This window comes from Drosophila albomicans, chromosome 2L (assembly GCF_009650485.2).
Source record: "Drosophila albomicans strain 15112-1751.03 chromosome 2L, ASM965048v2, whole genome shotgun sequence".
Taxonomy (NCBI): domain Eukaryota; kingdom Metazoa; phylum Arthropoda; class Insecta; order Diptera; family Drosophilidae; genus Drosophila; species Drosophila albomicans.
Window position 1 is genome coordinate 7,341,882 of NC_047628.2, and position 22,844 is coordinate 7,364,725.

Sequence of the window (22,844 nt, forward strand, 5' to 3'; positions counted from 1 at the left end):
TATAAATCAAATACAAAGGAGGATTTCTAAAGAATGAATTTCAAATAGTTTGCTAAATTTTTGGGTGCGTTTGATGTTGCTATCGTATCCATCGATAATGTCTAAGTTTTGATAGTGTTTTTGTTGCGTTTTACAATCTGCGATCATTAGACCGCACCCCTTATCAGGTAACTGGTTGGGCAACAACTTCCGTAAATGCCTGTGGCCAATACACAGTGATCAAGATTTATCACAAATTGTAACTACGCACACAACAGTCAAGTGCAGTCCATAACTCATTTCTTTTGTTCGTTACGGTCTACTGTCGCCTGAACAATCACGCAAAATGACAGCACAACTTGTCGTGGCCACAATATATGCCATACTTTGCATACTAAGCACTTGCCAACGACAACGACAACAAAGCAAAGACATCGTCTTGGCATTTAAATTTGCATTTACAAAGTGTGATCAACATTGAAAATGCATCTCAAGATGCAAATAACTATTCGCGTCTTTATCGAGTAGAGCAAAATATTTCATTATCGAAATGGATATGGATGTTATTGAGATGGAAAAAGTGCGGAAATTGTTTGTTAACGAGTGTAAGTTATAATAATATGCAAAAAGAAGTTTGAAAGCAACAATCGAGTGATCTACACTTTGAGGTACTTGCTACCCACTTTTAATAGAAGTAAATCAGCGGTATTATGGTTAAAATATAAATAAAATACCGAACAAATACTGAAATACCAAAAGCTTATTTGGTATAACAATGTACTGCCACAACAAATATACCATAGAGTAGAAAATATACCAGATTCACACATGTAAAATAATGTCTTTGATATCTTCTAAGTTTTATATTTCATTGCAACGAAAAATGTGTAACAAAAGGCTCTAATCTCAATAAGCATATAAAAAAATGTCTTTGAAAAATCGCTTGTGTTTTGACAACTTTGTGACAACTTTTTGGCAAGCTGAAAATCTAAATTTATAATTCAAAATTCATTAATAATCTTGTTAGTTGGTATATCACTTTCAAAGTTGGGACTATCTCAAGCGTGCGCTCCATTATTAACTTGTTCGCTTTTGTGTGTTTCGCAACACTATAAAGAGTTTATTCTCTTTTGTGCAGAGTGTGATACCCACAACATCTTCTTTGCTTCGCTTGCTCAACTCAATTCAACTCAACTTAGCTCAGCTCAACTCGTTTACAACCCACACAAAGACAGCCCAAGCTCACATGACACACATACCAGTAGTTTTTGGCACGCCCCCTTCATCTAGACAATTTACAAGAGCGCCCACAAATTGTATTATCATGTAAAACTTTTGTGCAACAATGCGACAATGCGAAACAAACAAAAGCAGAAAACTCGCTGAGGCTACTGTGCAGCTGGCAGCAAGTGATTTCCACTCTTTCGCGTTTAACAATTTGTTCTAGTTGATAATTTATTTGAATATTTTGCTTAATTATAGCAGAACAAAAGAAACAACAAAAGTTTTCGATATCGCTGCAGTTGTGTGAATGTATCTGTGAGATACAAAACTGGTCAAGTGGTTTTTGTGGCATGGCATTGAGTCGAGCTAATCACAGACAAAAAACTCGAATGCAATGTTGGCTATACAAATTTAAAATCAAGCTCAAAGAGACTCTCGACAGGAGATGAAAAATGATTGTCGCTAATTAGACCCCCTTCTCAAACTGGACAAGAAGAATACAACCCATGCTGGGTTCTAACTTAACTACTATTAAGGCATAAGACAAATGATATGCTTAACATTGAACCGCACCGAACTGACTCAACTAAGGTTAAGGCTGGCAACCATTTAATGCCCGATGACGACCACTTAAAGTCGATTAACTGAATGTTCGCTTCGCTTCGCTTGGGCGAAGGAATTGGGTTTTGTTGTCTGTTGTCTGTTCATTCTATAATTCTTAATTTCTGGTTCTATACATCATTTCATCTATACATACGAATATTGCGTCTTCTTTATGCTTTGCCTGCTCGGCTCTTTTCAATACGCAGAGGAGAATCATGATGCCGCCAGCGTCTCGAATCAAAACGTGCATAAATTTCTATGCCCCTCGGCTCCTCCTCCCTTGAGCTCTGTCTGCCTCGTGTTTCAAACAGTAGCGGCATCCATTAATCAAAGAGCAGGCCATCGGTTTTTGTGTACTCCCATTACCTATTGTGCCAGTCCAAGCTTGCGTATTAGTTACACTTTAGCAGGAGTCCAAGACCAAGGGGGGATCAAACTCGAAACTCATTGAAAGTGCCTCACGGGTTATTACGAGTACTTGGTCTGAGTTATGGATGCATAGAAGTTGTCCGAACGTGCTAAGCTCAGCTCGAATCGAGTTGGGTTGGGCTGGGGTTGAGTATGGCTTGACTTAGACTGGGTTGGGTTGGGTCAAGGTAAGCCTCCAGTTGAGCTCATCATCAGAACCGCAGACAGCAGGCAGCAGACGCTGCGTCTTTTAAGTGGAATGGGAGTGTCGTTTTTTTCTTGTTTTTTTTTTTTTTTGTATTTGGTATCAGACAGTGACAGACAAGGCCAAGGATTTGGATTAAGTCAGCTCACATACATCTATCAAAGCCACTGAATTTATGCATGAAAAATCAGTGTCATTTTCCCTTTTTTGCGTAATTTCGTAATCAACATTTACACTTTTTCTCTCACAACGAATCCTTTTTCTTATGAGACTGAATAAATTTTGTTGGCTTTGCGATGCATCGCTGACTTGCCAGAAAAAATAACAGCAAGACTCGCTTCGGATTATTTGGTATTCTGCTCTTTTTTTTGTGCTGGCAAATTTATGCAAATTTGTATTTATTTAATAAACACGCAAAGTGCGTGTCATCAGTTGGGGCAAAAGTTCTCCTGAGGGGCCAACGAACGGTGGCAAGGACAACCCAACAGTCGGTCTGTTTATTGGCAATTTGTTGTAACTATTGCGGTTAACTTCAGACGTCACTAACGAACTTGCCGTCTATTCATAAATTGCCCTCATCATCGAGCACTTAGCGAACTTTTAGTACTTTATCCAGATGTGAGAAAATGGTAGGCGAAATTGATTTAATTTAAAAAGGCATGAGGGAAACTTTGCAAATAAAATGCTAGAAAGTTAAACGCAGGAAAATGAATAAATATAAATATGAATATTTTTGTATCTTTATCTCTTACGCATTCATTATAACTTAGTTTGGCAACAAACTTATGGCAACTGACAATCCTTTAAGTGCTTTTTGTTTCATATTCGCTGCTTTGATAAGTTTTAAAGTTGACAAAACTTTGTTGGAGCCGCAGTGCGTACTTTGAGTCCTTTTTACTGAGTTGTCTGTGGTGGTTACCTGCTGTTCTCTCTATGGACTATCAATTATAAAAGATACTGCGCAACTAAGCATGAAATTAGCTGCGTGCAGCAGACAGTTCTCCACCCATACACACCCCCAATGAGAAGTAACCCTGACTTTCATGTTTTTTGTTTTACTCATTACATGGCCATTGTCATCATTGTAGTTGTCGTTGTTGTTGTTGTTGTTGGTAGTCACAGTCGATAACATTTCATATTATCATTTCTCTTGCTTTATTAATTTATGCATTTCTGTTGATTGCCTGCGAGCGTCGTTACAGTTGACAAGTTTTGCTTACCTTCTCTCAGAGAGCAGAGTGTTCATTTGAATACATAGAATAGATACTTATTGTGTGTCTGTATAGGCAGGTTTTATTATACAAGTACTTCTCATACGACGTTTATAATGAGTTGTAATGGTTTCTGGTTTCATTCATTTACGACGTTGATTAATTTCAAGAGCCCCTGACAGTTGTCTGATTGTTGTTACAACTAACTAACTAACTTGATGCCAGACATATTTCATATTTATATGGATAAACACTAATATTTTGCGTATCTTTTCTTTATGTTTTTTTTTTTTGTTGCTTGCAATGTAACTTTGTCTGACATTTATCTAATGCTCGTTTGTGTTTTTCTTGTTTCTTGTTTTTTTTTTTCGCAGACATCAGACATCACGGCAATTGCGCAAGTAAAATTTCTGTGTAAAGGTGAGTTCAACTTTCAGCAAACGTATTTTTTTTTGGTTTCTTTTTGTGCACAAGCAAAATATGGAAACGGGCAAGAAAAACTCTATAAGCAATATTTAATAATTAATTAAAGACGTTTGGAGGCGTATCGAATGGCAGATTCTTATGCAAGAGACTTTTTTGCTTGTGTTCATGTCAAGGGGTGAAAAGTTCGTTGACTTGGCGAACTTGAGGAGACTTAATCAAATTAACTGTCGAAATACATATGATATATGATCGGGCAGAATGATGGCTTTTAAACCTATTGCATAACTTCTTTTTTGTCTTATTATATCTTAGTTATAAGAAAACACATTTGTCATGCATTAGATGCGCATCTTAAGTTAAACAAAGTCCGAATTTTAAACTCTTTTTCATTCTACAACTATCTTGATTTAAATTCGTAAAGATCTAGACCATAAGTTTGAGCTTATCTGAGTGTAATCAGTTGACTGCTCCACTGACCTACTGACTTCACAGCCTGAGCACCATAATTGATAGCAGCGACAATGTTGCAATGCGTCCTCAACTTGCACCCACAGCAAAACGTTGCATCGTAAATTCTTTCATAAATACCGACAAAAGATAAACAAATTTCAATGCATAATGCATTACGAATGTGATTGACAGTTGGACCGACTGTTTATCAGTGTATTGACTTTAGATATTGTCGTTGCATGTGTGAGTCAATATTCAGTTGTTGTCCCAGTTGCAAGGGAGCAACTCCCTAATCAGCCATAAACGGAGTTCGGCAATGCATGAGAATGAGAATGTAGGAGAAAGGCGCAGAGTGGTCTGGTTTGGTTCATTCAACTTGCCTGCGAGGCTTACTCGACGACGGACAGAAGCTGCTTGCTTTGGCATGCTAAAAGTGTAATGCACTTGACAACGACGACGACGGCGACGACGACAAGAGTGCTTCCTGTATGATAAATACTCCGGGTACTCCAATATGTGTCAAGTTATTGTTTGCCATTCGCCTGTTCGCCGTTTGCAACTTCACAGATACTTTTCTATGGCTGCCCCTTGCTGCAACTACAGTTGCCACATGGCTGTTGTTGTCATTGAGCCGGGCTTTTGTTTGGCTTAACTACAACGCTGCTGATGCCCCGATGCTGTGGCATTGTTCGCATTTCCAACAGCATCCAAACTAAGGGAAAACTTTTCATATTCATGCATAAGCTTTTATTATATTTTTTGTTTTGCTTTTTTTCTAATTAAAACTTTTTTGCATTCCTCACAATACGAAGCTTTATTGCTCACCCACTGTGCACAGCGTTTTCCCTTCCCCCTCCGCAACCCCAAATAGAAACATTGGCCTGGCTTATTAGTTTAGCGAATTTTCCACTTTGCGGCGCCTTATTGGTCTTGAAACAATCCGATAAGCGCCTAGAAAACTCTTGACACCCGCAGCGTATGGTATATTGACATTTATTTGGGGGAAATAGAAAGAGAGACAGAATGAAGCGACGACAACTCGACCTATAGCCCAACTCTTAACTGACATGTTTTCATATTCTTTCTCCACACTTGAGTTCGTTTCGTTTCGTTTTTATTATTTTACCCAATTCGCGTGCGTAGCTTGTCAAGAATTTCAATGAGTTCGTTTCCCTTTCGGTAGTCGGTTGGTGGTCGTGGTCGTGGTCGGTTTAGATTGTCAGGTTCCAGTTGCTGTTTAGAACCAAAACAAGCGGCCACAAAATGTTTAAAGCAGAACCTGTTGAATTATTAGTGCGGTGACTCAAAAGAAATAGTTGAACAATGGGCAAAAAATGAAAGAACATGTCTCTAAAATGAATAAGCCAGCTTAGAGTTGTTTAGTAGCGACAGAGACTGGAAAATTTATTTATAAATCATTTTTTTTTACTGGAAGTTCAACAAATTTATAGTTTTTGTTTTTGAGTTTGACAGTGTTATTATTATGAAAGATTTTAATTACTTCGGTATTATTAAAGAAGTACATTTTGATTAATAATTATAGAAAATTACTAAGGATTATTAAGCTATTGATCACAGAGTATCTTAAACACCCAATTATCACATATAATATATAAGTATATGCTAGCTTTATCTGTATTTTAAACATTTATTTAAATGCTGATGCATTAATTCAAATCTGTTATCAACCCATTGTCACCTTCGATCGCTGACTCAAAACAACATTTGGCATTCCCCAAAAGAAAAAAATCGATTGCCAAATCGAAACACACAAAAAACATAATAAAATATCTAAAAGATGAAACAGATGAGAAAAGGAGCTGAAAAAATAAAAGAGTTTCCACATATGGCTAATTGTTATTTAGTGTGATTGGAATAGAAGGCAAGACACCTGTGCTGCTTGTCCACTGAATAACCAAGTACTTAACTTGAAATTATCGTTTTTTCTTTCTTTGGCTGCATGCATCGATTACGTCACATTCAACAATGTGAACAATCATCGCACTGTGGTATGTGGCATGTGGAAAGTTGTTGACATTTTATGGTTCAAGTTGGGGCGTCCCTTTTTCTCTGGGGTCCATCGAAAGCACATATGCACATATTGTAATTGGATACAACAAACAAAACAAAAAACCGAAAAAAAACGAACACTGGGAAAAAGTTTTACGAGCCAATTACATGCAACACTGGGCAGCAAGAACTTATCGCATTCATCACATGCAAAGCTCGCATCATGTAAATTGTTAGCAGCGCTTCTTATAAGTCCAAGACGAACTCAGCCAGCGTCTATCATTAAACTGTCGTAAATCACAAGTAATTGACATTATACAATGACCATGCGGCAAGATAGACGGACAAACAGATAGATAGATAGAGAGACAGGCAAATAAGCAACAATTACCTTCAAGTTAGAAAAGTTTTATTTTTTACCCGCTACCCATAGGGTAGAAGGGTATTATAACTTTGTGCCGGCAGGAAATATATGTAACAGGTAGAAGGAGGCATCTCCGACCCTATAAAGTATATATATTATTGATCAGCGTCAACAGCCGAGACGATATAGCCATGTCCGTCTGTCCGTCTGTCCGTCCGTCCGTCCGTCCGCATGAACACCTAGATCTCAGAGACTATAAGAGATAGAGCTATAATTTTTTTTCGACAGCATTTGTTATGTTTGCACGCAGATCAAGTTTGTTTCAAATTTTTGCCACGCCCACTTCCGCCCCCGCAAATCAAAAAAATCGAATAACAAGTGTAATTTTAAAGCTAGAGCTACGAATTTTGGTATATACAATAATTACTGTAGTAGTTATGATTCCTGATTGCGATCAGATAAAAATTGTGGAAGTTATTAAAGAAATACTTTTGTATGGACAAAAACGCCTACTTACTAGGGCTCTTAGTTGCTTTGGCCGACAATCTGGCACATTGTGCCGTTTATGGTATATTTTGAATGGTGTACTATATCGATATACCAAACATGCCATTTGGTATACTTTTAGTATTTTTTTTAGTATTTTCGGTATATTTTGAAAATGATACCGCAATATTTTGCCTTTATTAAAAATGGGTAGCGGGTATCTCACAGTCGAGCACACTCGACTGTAACTTTCTTACTTGTTCTACTTCAAATGCACGTAGCAACAATTAAGCTAAAGATATCACATAAGAGCAGTGTGAGCGTAACATTTAGATGCTCTAGTCGAAGGAGTTTATTGGTTTAACGTCAGGTGGAATACTATCGATATTCTGCACAATCGATAGTATTTGGTTGTTGACCATTACCCAATCAATTGGCCAGGACATCGATAAGGTTTTTTTTTTACTTTAAATGCAGTTTTGCCTTCAGTTTGAAAACATCTGAATACCCAAAATAAAAGGTTATGCTCAAGAGTCGATAGTGCCGATAGTACTATCGATAGTTCTCCATGTGCGCGGAAAGTATTTCAAGAAAGTAGCAGAATGTTGAAAAATAAATTTAATTTTTGTATATACATTTATTAGGATATATATTTAATTTAAACAATTATTCTTGATTTAGGATTCTCAAGAAATTGTATCAAATAAATACTGTATTGAAAAATGTCTAATAGACCTTTTACACTACTAAAAGAGTATTCCAATTTAAGAGTCTGCAAACTGCAGATAGCTTGGGCATTCATTCAAACAGTTCGACATATGTGGGACTGCTCGACTATTTGGCATAGATACTATGAATACAAATACCAATGTGAATGCGAATACGAATACGAATACGAGTACGCGTATCTTGAGATTGCGAATGCTCACAACTGAAATTCACAATTAAAATGCAGCGAAACAATGGATGTATGTCTGTGTATTCTTAGACTGACACACAAAACAAAAGACTGGCAGCAGGCAGATTGCACTTCTCTCCCTCTCCCTCTCCCTCACCAGAAACCGCTTCTCCACCCATTGGTTGCCTTTCAACATGTTAGAATATACGACATCTTTATCGCCGTCTTTGTCTGAGAGATTACGAAATGCAAACCAAACGGCGTGGCGTCTGTGAATGTGCCCCACGTAATTCTATATAGAATCGCCAAGACACTTCATTTATGTTGACTAACGGATCCAAGGGACTGTGTGAGCGGGCGGGGAGAAAGGGGGAATCTTACTGCATACATATATAAATAAACGACAGCAAAAAAACACGTAATCGTAAGTGTTAGCTAATAGCGACAGATGACGCTGCAAAGCCACTGAAGGTCTGCCAAGGTGGTCAAGGTTTTGATAAAATATATTGTATATCCCATAAATATTTAGTCAAGCTTATCAGATATGAAAAACGTGGATAAATCTCAATTTTAATGCATAAATTATTATATAAATATATCAATCACACTTTGCTGTCAATTCACTCGCGTATTGTTTGCACATTGAACAGGAAATCGCAAATTGATATTCAAATACAAAGTCAAAACATATTCAAAGTTAACGCCACATGCGCTGACAAGAACTCCAAAGAAGAAAAAAAACACGCAAATTTTGTTGAACCATCATCGAAACGGGGCGTTGACTCTCTCAACGAGGCATTGGCTGATGTGAATTTTGTTTTGGTAAATTTTAATCGTATCATAGAAGCATTATGACGCGGCAGAAGAATTTGCGTTGTTCAGCAATACAAAGGTTGCGATTGTGCTCTGACTTTAATATGATTAAGGTAGTACGAAGTTGTTGAATTCGTTTTTTTTACCCATTCACAAGGAGGTTTTTGCCGATTCCATAAAGAATATATATTGCTAGTCAGCTGCAATAGTCGAATCGATATAGCTACAGCTCGTTATACTAAATATAGCTTTTGGTATATTTTAGTATTTCTTCGGTATATTAATTTTGTATAACACCTCATTTTAGTATATTAATTTAGAAGATGGGTTTTCCGATCCCATAAAAAATATATATTGTTGGTCAGCTGCAACAGTCGAATCGAACCTCTTTATGCCAAATATAGCTTTTGGTATATTTTAGTATTTCTTCGGTATATTAATTTTGTATAATACCTCATTTTAGTATATTAATTTAGAAGATGGGTTTTTCGATCCCATAAAAAATATATATTGTTGGTCTGCAACAGTCGAATCGAACCTCTTTATACTAAATATAGCTTTTAGTATATTTTAGTATTTCTTCGGTATATTCATGTTGCATAATATCACGTTTTAGTATATTAGTTTAGTATATTTTAACCTAATTAACACTTTCCTAAAAAAAAATTGGCTTCATTTTTATGTGATTAGTAGTGCTCGTATTTATTCTAAACTCTATCAACTATCTAACTTTAATTGACAAGAATTGCTAGTCATAGATTGTCTGTCATTAGTTCATTCACACCATGCTGAGCACATGTTCTTTTCATTTATCTAAGCTGTAACATCAATTGCATGCCACTCTTCATCTATCCGCACGTCAAGTAGTAAATTTTCAACTAATTTGTCAAATGTGTCATAAAAATGTTTAAGAGACGCTGAAAACATCTCGCAACATATAAAAACATGTAGGTCAAATATCGGCCACACACACGCACACACATGCACTCGGGACAAACTCTGTAACAGCAGGAAAACATCCGACAATTGACAAAACTTTAAAACATCAACAACAACAACAAAAAGTAAAGTCGAAGTGCAGAACCCCCGAAAAAAAAACTAAAAAAAAAAACTAATTGCATTTCCTGTAGAGGGTAGACATAATTCCATTTGAAAAAGTCATAAATTAACAAAACAACTTCCGATAGAAAAACAAAACAAAACAAACCGAATGAAGCACGAAGCACAGCATAGAACACCACAGCACAGCAGAAACAAAAACAATAACAACGAGAAGTTGTCAAAGGGTCGACAACACAATAATAAAAACAAGAGAAACAACTACAACTACAACTTGCATAGATGCAAAGTGACGGCTCCCTTCCAATTGGACTCTGTGCACTCTATTGGAATGCCCTGGAATGACGGCACCGCGCAGTAGGGAGTGTCGGGTTGGTGGTGCGGCGGAGGCAGAGGCGGCGGCGGTTTGTCAGAGAGCCGTTAAAGCGTGACGCGTTTGGAGTGGAGCCACTTAACCGCTCTATATGCAGTCGAAAACTCCAACTCCCATCTCCAGCTGTGGCTGACCGCCTGCCACATATTTCATAGACTAGAGGGGTCCAGAGAATAGACTAGAATCTCTCCCATTCTTAATACCAGGGAATGTTAATTAGTTTTCCTGCTTGTGCTGTGGTATTCTTTATGTTTGCCTGCCTCTTTTTAATGTTTATGCTCAATGTGCAATGAAATTTCTCCACAGTCAGCCCATGTCATACATTTTTGTTGTTTTTTTTTTTCTTTCTTTTTTTTGCGACGCCATTAAAAGTAAACCGTGTTTTACGAGTATTACGCCTTCAGGCACTAATCAACGACATCAAATTATGTTTCCACAAAATTTTCAAATGGTTTTTCAGTTAAAAATGCATAAAAAATACATATTCGCGGGACATTTTAATTGGCAAGTCAGAAGACAAGAACATTAGAACTTTCATCTTTTGAAACTGAGAATTTGTTAATTCAAATTTGTTCTTCAAATTCAGAAATACTTATGTGGCAAAAATTTAACAGTTAACAGTTCGATTAACTTATAAATAAATACTATTCTGCAATATGTATTCATTTATAGAAATACCTTAAGTCATGATCGATTTGAATACAATAATTTTAGCTAAGAAATAGCTCAATACAATTTTTTTCAATTGCGTCAGAACAGCATGCGAATTATTTTTCGAGATATCTCTTTAATCTTGCGCTGATCATAATATTCATATCTGGAATTGGTTTGCTTCTTAAATACGTGAATATATATTACTTGTATATATCGATGATTTTGTTATGCTTTTAACTCTGAGGCACGTGGCAAATAGAATTTGCCAACAAAATAAATTCAATGCGCCAAGTTTTCATTATACAATCCTTAATTGCGTGTGTGAGTGTGAGTGTGTTGCGTGTATAAGCTCGTGTGTGTGTGTGTGCCATATTGCAGCCTTTTCAGTTAACATTGTTTTATTTTGGCTAAAAATAAAAATCAAACATTTACGTGCTGATTAAGCAGCGTAAACTATGCGAGGAATTGGCGCGTGAAAGATTTCGTTTGATTTCGTTTTCGGGGAGGAATGCCAGGAAGAGTGTGCTGGGGGCTGGGGACTTGGATGTGGATGTGGATGATGTCGATGTCGATGTGAACCAAAAGAGAGGAGCGAGTACCATTTGGGACGAGAGTGGAAACAACTCAATAGTCAGACAATTGGAAAGCAGGCAGAGTCGAAGAAGCGTTAATTAGACGCAAGATATGAGCAAAGTGAAGATGTTCGACAGTCGTTTTTTTGCAATTTCACTGAGAAAACAAAGCAAATTATAAGCGCGATTTGGTATGGCAAACCCCCTCCACTATTTCTCCATCTTCCCTCTCTCTCCACAATGAGTAACACTCTAGAGACGATACTCTCGATATCGATTTCACTCGCAAGAGGGGAAAAAAAACATGAAAAAATAAAACTCACGCTTGTAAAACTCGTTCGCGCATGCGCTTTTCATTTTCAGTTAGCAATGACAATTCGGCCGCCAGGGGGCGCCACTGCATACCGATACTAGGCGATACAACGAACAAAAACTGTTCCCATTTGCCGTTCTAGTTGCTATCTGTCTGCTCCCCTGAACGATCTTTCATTATATATTGAGCACACAAACACACACACACACACTTACAGACAACGTTCAACGAAAAATCTCATAAATTCTTTCGGGGGCAATTGCCGCCGAATGCCGAGTTCCTTTCTCTTTGGTGCCCACCTCAGTCGACCTGGCTAACATAACTTGGTCACTGGGTCGGCCTCGGACCACGTCTGGCACACTCGATCTCGATGATCTTGCGCCACGATCTGTTCTTCTTCTCTTGCTTCTCGACTATTTGACTATTTATTTACTTATGCATCACCAGCCAACAGGTAGCAATCGAACAACAACAACAACAACTACAAAAAAGGGAAAACTTTTTGGCCACAAAACTTTGTTTATCAATTGCTTTTGAGCTGGCCAAAAAAGAATCCACATGTGGCTGCATTTTATGTGCTTTTTTTCGATTCGAAGAATTATAATTAGGAAGCGTAAGTGGCAGATTGAGAAATTCGGCGAAATTAGTCAATTTACGAAATCGATGAAAGGCGAATTAATTAAAGAGAATCAGAAGAAATCTCATAAAATCGATTCACTTCAATATATCCATAGGTAATGAGTAATAGATTGTTCTTACACTCTCTTGGAAATGCAAATTCATCGGTTTTTACTAAAAGCAACTTAATCTATGAGGAGTTTAAGATGTTTACCAAAAACTAAACTGTATAAGTAGTATGCAAATATATTCGACGTTTGTGCCACCGTTTTTTTGTTGTCTCTGTAAAACTTCGTGTCGTCGAAAGGTCCGGCAAACATTTCGTATCCAATTGACATTTGAAATTTAAATCGTTTTTTGGTCGGGGATCTCATAAATTACCATTGAAATCAACAACCCCGAACGACCTACAAAAACCATAACAGATCGTAGGCAGCAGACCGCAGACCTTTCGCTCGATTTGCCCACAGCCTGAAGACTCGAAAGAGACTCGCAAGACTGAAAATTATGCATGGCTCGATAAGATGCGAGTCTCTCGAGAGAGTCTATAATCAAGCGCGCAGCGAAATTTATCGTAGGTCAGAGCCAATAGACAACAAAAATTGACAGCGAGCCAAATGAAACTGGATAACGATTACGATTACGCTTACGATGATGATGATGATGATAAGGAGAAGGGGATGAAGGAATTGTTAGAGACGCGACAAAAGCTTTGCACTGATTGCCAATAGAAAGAAGCAACAACAACTACACACAAATTGCCCCTGGCCAAGTAAAGTGCGCCTCCTACTTGACTGAAGACTCGGCTGCTGCTCCACTATGATTAAGCAGCGCCTCCAAGAGGCTATCGAAGCTGCTGATGTGGATGTCGATGTCGATGTCGTAGCCTCGTTGTCGAGGTGCTGGTCAATGGTCAGTGGCCAACGGCCAACGGCAGACAACAGCTAAAGCTGCAAAAAGTTGATTACGCTGTCCAACAAAGCCGTTGCTGCTGCTGCAGGCAGTTTTAACTTTTTTACAATACCCTTTCCATTGAGTGGATGGGGTATGCACTACGCTCTATTGTCGAGTAATCAACATTTATAGTCATATGTTACATATATAAGGTACATTGTTAACCAAGTGTAATTCTCAAATTGTGACTGACAGTTTTAACTTCATTTAAAATTCTTTCTCCATTTTACAAATCTTTCGAAGATTAAATTGTGCAAAAGTACGCGGTATCTTTTGGTCGTTGCTTTTGTATAACTGCAAAACTACACTATCTTTCTTCTTTATCAACTGTCATCTTGTTTTGTTTTCTCGTTTTCGCTGCTCTCTATTATATATTAAAAGCTGATTTTGTTGTTGTTATGACTATGAAAATTGAATAGCCAATTGATAGGAAATTGGGTGAAATTTTCAAAGAGAGTTCGACGTGTTTCTCATATTGTCTGCCGAACTGGAAATGGAGCTGCGTTTGCTTGATTGGTTCGATGGTTCGTTGACTGCTTAACTGATGCAACTGCAAGCCGTAATTAATGCACATGATATTGGAACTCTATGTGGTTATGATGTAAGTTGGCAACTTGACTGATGGACACCGTAAATTAATAATTGATTAGGTATCAAGCAGCGCAGCAATACATCAATCAGAGTTATGTGTCTATGGGAAATGGGCGTGGCTGTTAAATGAAAGAAAAGTGAAAATTACATTACAAATGGGAAAAACGGTATTGCCATCGTCAATCGGATAACGGATAACGGTATATGTACATACTTTGAATGCAATTTGTCACTGGTATTATTTCTGCACACGACGAAGTGGAATATGCATATTGTAAAAATATTATGTTAATTTAAAAAAGACAGGGCTACCGAAAATCATTACCAAAAGCTTATTTGAATGCACATTGTGTTAGACACTCTTTGGCAATCTGTAAGATACTTTCTGCATACGACGAAGTGGAATGGATGCAAAGCAATTGCAGAATATCCAATCAGTCCATTATTTAAAAATATACAAATTGAATGAATTGCCATAAATAAACTAACATATACAGAAAAATTTGTGTAAGCACTTTTAATCTGTAAGATCCAGGTAAAAATATCGAATGTCAATTTAAAAAAGACAAAACTAAATCAGTAAGAAACAATAAAAAAAGCTACAGTCGCGGGTGCTGGACAAATATACCGAAAATATATACTAAAATATACCAAAAGCTATATTTGGTATATTGACGTATTGCCAATGACAATCGGATAAAGGATTACGGATAACATATATATTATTCTGGGGAAATCAATTTGAATGCGAATTGTTCGAGGCACTCTTTGGCAATCTGTAAGATACTTTCTGCACACGACAATCGGCGACAGCTGTCAACGCAAGTTGGACAGAAAACATACAAATTTATTGCGTGCCACCGAAACAAACAAAACAAAAATAACAAACGAAGGAAAATGACAAAATGAAAAACTAAACTGAATGCAAAAAGCGAACAAGTTAAGAGTATTAATAGCCACAACGACCCTGGCTGCCCTTAAAATGCCGGCAGTGCGCTCTGTTTAGCCCGGTTAAGAGATTGTGAGGTGTGGTGTGTGTGTGTGTGTGTGTAAGTTATGCGGCCAGACACAAAAGACAGACGCCCAGACAAACTGTCAGCCAGAAGCCAGAAAGACAAGGCAGGAGGCAGGCAATCGGAAGTTGGAAATTGCGGACAATCAATAGAATTCGGCTACGAAAAGTGTCAAGCGGGAGATGTTGAGTTGAAGGAAGTGATATTTAAAAAAGTTCCTCAACATAAATAGTTTTTAGTTGGGGAAATAGGTTAAAGAGTTTAAATTCAAATTACAAATTTTCCTGTACTAACTTGTATTTCTTTTCATTTCAGGTAAATATAAAATGTAAAATTCGATTATTGTGATTCATCTAATAAAGCGTATGTATTACAAATATTAGTTTAAGTGCTTAGCTGTTGTTAAACAATTTCTAGGGTCAAGCCTAACGTTGACCTCAGCGACTTCTCGAATTGCTCGTGCATAAAAAAAACCATAAGAAGCCAACCAAAAATTCAACCTACAAGTTTTTAATTAAAGAGCCAGCCACAAGCAGAACCCGTAAACATTTTCCAACTCTTTTTTTTTTGTTTGTTTCTCAACTTATTCTGCTTTCTGCCTCATATTCTTGCGAGCATTAATTAACAACTTCCTCTTGAAGTGTGTGTTCTGTGCTGTGGCTTTTATTGCCATGCGAATGATAATAATTATGATTATTATGATTTATTCTTTGGTCTGTATGCAACGCACATTTGACCCAAATCATCAAAAGCTGACAACACTGACCCATTTTAAAGGCAACCAACGGCCTCCCCAAATTTGTATAGTCGTCGTACTTCTTGATGTTGCCAAAAACCAAAATTAACAAGAGGCAGAGAAAGAAGAAAAACGTGTGGATAACATAAACACAACGAAAATCATGCGAAATTTATGCAAAAAACAAAACCGAATGGAAAATTTTTGCATAGCAGAGAGGAATGAAGGAAGTTCTTTTTGGTATTCACCAAAATGTTTACAAAGAAACATGTGTGGCATAAAAAATGGATTAATACTCAATTGTTCAACAAGTTGAAACCAATTAAGTATACAATTAGCTGGGCATTGTAAATAATTATGAATTCTAGTAAAAATGTTTGGGTTATAAAAAATGTGTAAACTCTGAAATATAAACATTTTTACTACATAAGGTAGCAAAGCTTTATAGCTAGTATTAATAAATGTAAATTTGAATTTTCTTGAAAATTCGACAATATATAATAATATAAATAATGCTTAAAAAGCAGGTAGCTTGAATTTTATTTAGTTGTGCCCTCTAACTAGTATTTACCGTCATATTTTCGCTGTTAAAACTATTAAAAAAATCTGGAAATCTGTTGTCTTAGCAACTTTTCCTTTGACCAAATTGCTGCTTGTTAAATAATATGTCTCTTTAATTAGGCAGGCTCCAAAACAAGTGAAAGTGCCAGCGCAATGCACATCATGTCAAAAAATATGTATGCGCATACTTACAGCAAAACGCTGTGCAGCGTTGCGTATGCGTAATATTTTAGTTTTATGCTTGCTATTTGTTAAAGTGAAAACTGTTTACCGAATATTTTTGATGATATGAAATTTGTCATAGATAGAGTTTTAATTACGCTTTGCGTGCATTTATTGGTGCATAGTCGTTAAATGGCAAATCCTTGAGGCGATCCGAGTTGATCGTAAATTGCGGTTAAACCAAGTTTGGTGCGCAAAGAAGCGACAACGAACTCAAGTGCATTAACCTTAACAATCAGCATTTAAGTGCTCGCAACAGCAACAACAATAACAACAACAACAACAAAGAGGCATGCGTATTTGGCGACAACAACAACGAGAAGAGTAACAGAGACAGTCAGAGCCATGGCCACAAGGAGAGTAACAACAACTTGTTGTTGGTGGCTTGGACCATGATCTTCACAGAAACCTGCAACACTTGAAGGCAACCTCCGCAGTCGCATATGAAAGAAGCAGCAGCATCAGCAATCTGCAGCCATAGCCGCAGCAGCAATGTTTTTAAAAGCCAGTTTAGCAAGTTTCAACTTCAATACAAAGTCCAGACTCTTTACTTTGCGGTCAAAACGTGTTAGGGTTTATCTGTCTTGGCTTTGATTCCAACTCTCAAACACCCAAACAGCAAACCACACGACACGACAATGTTGTGCCTCAGTTCCGCGGCTGCCCAATTACCTTTTTCTTTTTTTATTGTAGTTGTAGTTGTTGCCAGTTGCCAGTTGCCAGTTGCTGTTGTTGCCACAAAAAGAGTCCGACTGCAGTTTGGTGCCCACACGATTCCATTTAGTAATTCATTAATATCATTTCCAAGTTGCATAAAATGGTCTCTTAAAGCGTTAACAGACAGCCTATTTGACCATTTTGTATTTGCGCTCTTTTGTCTTGTTCAAAAGCAACTTCCACTTTCAGTTGACTTTTCGTGCTTTCTTATGGAAATTCATGTGACATTTTTATTTACGATTTTCGTCTTTTGCGCCTCTATGTCGGCATTTGCTTTTAGATTGTCCATAACAAAAACTGGGCTGAGCAGACGGCTCGAGGGGGGAGAAACACTCGACGAGAGATGGCTGACAGTTTGTCTGTAGTTTGCTCCACAGCTGATATATGGCCTGTCTCTATCGTTTAAACTTAAAGCCTGTAGTTTTGCATCTATGAATCTTATATGAATGTCAACTTGACTATAAGATTTGATTTGTATTTGAGTGTGAGAATTTTCACTTGTTCAAAGCAAGTGAACTGGAATGGATGCAAAGCAATTGAAGAATAGCTAATTTCCATTTAAATAAATGGTATGAAAAAAGCAACTAAACAAAAAATGTTTGTAAAAATTAGAAATATAAATCTGAGTAAAAATATGTTGTGTTAGTTTAGAAAAAATACTATAAAAATTCCAAAATAAATTGTAATTTTGCAATGCTAAACTAAATAAGTAATAAACAAGAAAAGAAGCTGGACAAATATACCGAAAATACTAAAATAACTAAAGTCTATATTTGGTATTACATTCAACATATACTAAAGACTACAAAATATACCAGATTGTCGGCCAAGCATCTAAGATCTTTTTAAAGTATGCATTTTTGCCATACAAATGTTTATCTTAAATAACTTCTACCATTTGTATCTGATCGCAACCAATATTTCAGGAATTTTAAATACCTTTATTGTATTATTGTATGTTCCGAAAACCTAGCTTTAAAGTTATGCTTCCTATTCGATTTTTGGTGTAAGAGTAATATATATTTTATATTGGGGAGAACTTGAATTTGTTTTAATTTGTATATATATTTTGTTAACGTTTGTGATTTTCAGTACCAGTTGCAATTGCTACCATTTAATTGACATAATTGTTGAACTTTATAGAATTATTGATTGTCACGAAACGTTCAATCTATTCAATAAAACTTTTATAATTGCTATCAAAGTTAATTTTGCAAGTTGTTGATTTAACTCGACAGCTGCTTGACTTGGTGGAAACATCTCACTAAATTACAATTTACAATTCGCTAAATGGAAATCGAGTTTAGTTTTAATTACAAATTTGACATTACGAGTACTTTCGAGTATTGCATGTCTAATTGCTTTGCGCTTCGTGGGGTTTTTAGATTTGAGTTTTTTATACGTACTTTTCATGATGATTGCCAATTTATTGTTTGTTTTGCCTGAAGAGATGCGATAAATGTGTTCAATTTCAATTTCAATTTGTGTATTGTGTATTGTCTGTGCCTAAGAAAATTACCAGCAAACCAAAAATTTCAAATCGAATTTTCGCAATTTTGCAATTCGCTGAGTTGGCAACATACTTGCAAACAAATAAAAAAAAAAAACTCGAAAATGAGTAAGACGAGTGAATGGGATTTGTTACGGCCTTGACTAAGTTGTGTCTAACGTTTACGTTTACAATAGATCTGAAGGGGGAAGGGTGCGGAAAGTGCAGCTGAAGTATTACGTCAGTATTCATAGGTAAAGTTCAGTCCATAAAGATAACAAATTGGGTCAATATTTTTTTTTAAATAATCTTCCCATAAAAATCACTGCTGGGGTAAACAAAGAAATTTGCTTGTTCTGACCCTGCCCACCCTCAATGTAGAAAAAATTGGGCCAATTTAAAAAGACAAAGCCTACAAAAATCAAACATCGGTTGAGCCATATAAATATGATGGCATAAAAATCACAATAAAAAACATTTTTAATGGCGCAAATATTTATGAAAAGCACAACTCAAGGGAACATAAAATTGTGTTTTTCGCTTTTTATTTCGCTCTGAAGATTCCTTTTGTTGTCTTCGCTTTGGATTTTAGCAAGGCTGTGTAATAAAACACTTGTCCAACCTGAAATGCAGCCAAAATCCAACAATGTTTTGCAGTATAGTATATGGTATATGCTTTTTTAGCCACTTGAGAAGCAGCTTTTTAGGTGCTTGCCAAATGGATTTTTGTGTTTTTAGTTAACGTTTTTGATGCTGCCAAATGCAATGGAGGATGGTTTTGGGGTTTTGGGGTTTGGGCTTTATGCATCGAGTGCACAGTGAATGGGTTTTGCGTGGTTTGCAATTTGTGGTTTCTGCTTTAGATGTTGATGGTGGCTGGTGGTGGCACTCAAAGCTCCTGCTGTTTCAGCTGCTGCCTTTGCTTTTGCTTTTGCCGGGTGTTTGGTGGGTAATCGATGCGTTTTTGTGGGAGTGAGAAATGTCGATGAAGCTGCAACTTGAGCCAAAGTTTGGTTTATGCCTGCAATTTAGAAAAGCAATTTGTAACTGTACTTTGCAGCGACTGTCAGGTGATGTAAATTTTGCAAAACTGTTGAGTAACATCCAAAAACTAAAGTGCTTACTTCTCCACAGTTAAATCGTGTTCAACGACTAAGCAAGGTCGTCACTTTAAATTAGTTTATTTATTCAGGCAATTTATTTATGCTGCAATTAATAACAACGTCAATGGTTATGTTTGTTACCTCATAAATCCACTTGTAAACACGCTTAGATCATAAAGAATTTCATACAAAATTATCGTACATATTTCATTCGAATATCATAAATGTTAGATCTGCGAGTTCATGAGAAATGATTATCACACCTAAAAACCCTGTTGTTATAAAACGGATAGAAAGTTCGCTGAACTTGCAAAGATTTTGCAACCTGATATATAAAGTTTCCATATTGAAAGATCAAAACACAAGCTGTGAAAATTAGCAGTTAATAGTAATAACCAAATATGAAAACACCGAGACATCAACATATTATCAATTGATATGTTGAGCTGATCGCACAGTTTGACATCGAAAAAACGTATCAAAATATAAAAATAAAAAAATTTACATAATAAATGAACTCGGATCTCTTTTTTATTCTCTTTTTTTTGTGGGTGCCTGCTGAGCTCACGAAATTAGAACATCAAACATTTAAAAAGCTATCATAATGGCAATAAAGAAATTGGGCAACATCAAAACGATCTGTGGCTTATGATAAACAATTTATGGAGAGCTCTTATTAGAAATAGAGATCACGATGAACGTTGATGCGGGATCCACTTGATAATTTCATTAGAAAATATATATTTTGCGCAACCTCTAATTAGTTTCATATATTATTCAAATGGCAAAAAGACAACAAAATTTGGCATTCACATGTCAAGTGACTCGCTGGTGACCCAATTTCTGACAGCATTCTATCAATTTTCCGCAACCAAAATAAAACTCACGACATCGAAGAAATTCAAGAAATAAGAGCTTCCCCACAATGGTTAATTTAAATATCCGAATTCGGGATACTCTTACGGTATTGTGGAAGTTGAAAATCATAGAAAAACATTGAATGTCATACTGAACATTTAATTTAGTCATTATTCCCCAATCGTATGGAAGTGTATGGAATCAACCCACAGTCTCAGTTTATTCTGTGTTTTAGGTCGTCGCTTTCTCCGTGCCCAAAAAGAATCGTGTATATATAGTACTCGCATATAAAAATAGTAAATATTGTGTAAAAATACCATTTTGATTTATAATTTCCCAATCAATTTTGTTCAAGGCAATCGTGGGGCATTCGTCTTTTTCTGTATATATTCTATTGTTCTTTTGAGTCTAGCAGTATTCCGTTGTTGTTGTTCTTGTTGCTGTTGCTGTCCGTATCGTATCGAAATCGAAAGCAATTTCACTTTGCCGCCTAATTGTCAAAAAACTGACAAACAACTGTCAGTCAATCAGCTGTCAATTGAGTGCGCCTGCGGTTTCAGACTTACAGAATCGTTACTGGGAACGATGTATGAAGTGGAAATCAAGTGGGAATCGAGGCAAAGGGAAACTAGCAACAGGCAAGCAAAAACACATGGTATGTAAGTTGAGTCAAGTAACTAATCGACCACAAAGCGGCGCTACAAAACGCAGCTTGTGGGCATCATCTTTAGACATATCAATTACACACGTACAGGGATTGATCAATCATGGTTGAGAGAGTGTGGCAAGTTTCCAACTTCCCTTCCCTCCCAATTATTCAATTTAATAAGCGTTCTCTGCTCAACCTTGACGTTCATTAACCCACAAGCGCCTCAAGTTCAATCACAAGCAGCAACAGCAAAAAAAAAAAAAAAAGCAGAAAAAATATCAACTAATCAAAATGTCACACTTTCCATGCCCGAAAAAATCTGCTGACAGCTGACAAACTAAAGAAAACAAAACCAAAAAAGCCAGCTACAACAACCAACATATCAAGCAACTATTAATAAAAAGTGAGAATGCTGCAGCTGCAAAAGCAACACGACTAATAAAATACCCATTAGTTACCATTCGCAATATGATTTATATAATCGGCAATCGGTCTCGCAACTCTGATGTATCTGTGTAACAACTATTTGAGCATAGGGTATAGAAAATCAGATGCCAAGCATGGGACGATTCGCTTTACAATGAGCCATGGAATATGCTGGCAATTGTTGGCCATAGAGATGTAGCAGCAGAGGAAAGCGGAAAGATGCTCGACGCTCAGATTACAGCGGACAGACGACAGACAACAACGACAACGACGACGACGACGACGACGGCCACGGCGACAATTGCCTCAACTTTGGCGTTAATGAACATGAGCACACTTTAGCGAGCAGCAGTCCCCGTATGGGCAGAGACCAGACTCGGTGACAGACAAGCGGACAGAGAGACAAAGAGACGGACGCAGTTTGTGGCGGCATAATGAATTGATGTGAGGAGGATGTTGGGAGGCTGCGGCGGGTTAGGCTGCGAAATAAATAAACTGAACAAAAAGCATTTTAACACATAATAATATGAAAATAATTGAAGCAATTATTGCTACTGTGTGAGTGTGTGTGTGTGTGCGTATCTCGAACTTGAAGAGGCACGATCAACGCAATTAGCGTAGTTATAGTTTCTTTATGATACCCCTATGATTGCGACAATTCTTGTATGAAGATCACAGAGTTCGGTTTGCCGAAGTGTGAGCTCAGTTTGAAGTCGGACTGAGAGGAAAATGTCGCAGACTTTTCGATTCATCGATTATAAACAAAATAAGAACTCATTTTCAATTAAAGCAAAACATTGTGGTATTAATATTAAAAATATGAAAAAATTAATATACTAAATATACAAAAATATACCAA

General features: G+C 36.8%; 1 protein-coding gene across 2 annotated transcripts in view; it reads left to right on the top strand.

Moving 5' to 3' along the window:
* Window positions 1–22,844, top strand: part of LOC117563277 (dual specificity tyrosine-phosphorylation-regulated kinase 2) — a 62,170-nt gene that overhangs the window by 16,060 nt on the left and 23,266 nt on the right. Inside the window, exon 3 of one of the 2 annotated variants that reach the window (XM_034241510.2) lies at window positions 4,005–4,050. The exons of the other annotated variant lie outside the window; for it this stretch is intronic. The gene's annotated coding sequence lies outside the window, so the exon portion shown is untranslated. The remainder of the gene's footprint in view (window positions 1–4,004; window positions 4,051–22,844) is intronic. 2 annotated transcript variants of the gene reach the window in all.